This window comes from Penaeus monodon, chromosome 32 (assembly GCF_015228065.2).
Source record: "Penaeus monodon isolate SGIC_2016 chromosome 32, NSTDA_Pmon_1, whole genome shotgun sequence".
NCBI lineage: Eukaryota > Metazoa > Arthropoda > Malacostraca > Decapoda > Penaeidae > Penaeus > Penaeus monodon.
In genome coordinates this window covers 13,664,461-13,665,143 of record NC_051417.1, presented here as the reverse complement: position 1 = coordinate 13,665,143, position 683 = coordinate 13,664,461, and positions in this window count along the sequence as shown.

The window sequence follows — 683 nt, the reverse complement described above, 5'->3', positions numbered from 1 at the left end:
TCCGATATCTTGAGTGATAGTATAATTTTGCTTAAACAGTCACTGTTATTTCTAATAACGAGATGATGAGATACTCTATATGTTCACAGCGCGTGGGATGAGTGTATTGTCCTTAATAATATACGTGTGCCATATGCTTTAACGCTGATCCTTCTCGCTGTAGGCAAAGGACCTCAATTATCATCAGACGGTGAACGTAATGGGGAAGATATCAAAATAGCAATTAATAACCATTAGCCCTTAATTAGCTTGTTACCAAGTTTATTCGCTACGATGACAAGTCTACAAGCTGGCTCGTTTAGCAGGAAGATTGTAGTCTGTAAACTGTAGTCTTTATGGTGCAGTCCCTACTTGCTAGCGAAATTGCGTGTTCGTAATATTGAGGATTGCATCCGGTATATCCTAATGCGCGAAATAACTTTAACGAATAAATTAAGTTGTACCCAGATTACACGTGAAAGTGAAGTTAATTTTGGTCACAATTTTCAGAATTTATGCAACATTAAATGACCTCTCTCTGGGTCTATTTTGAAAAAAAAGATATTAAACACACAGTAACCAGTGGATGAGGATAAAACGGGGTGACTAATATAGATGGTACAAGATGGTATGAAAGTTATTTAGAGTAAGGTGTACATTCTAGTATTTATCTTGATGTATGTAACTATATGATCCAGCAAGGT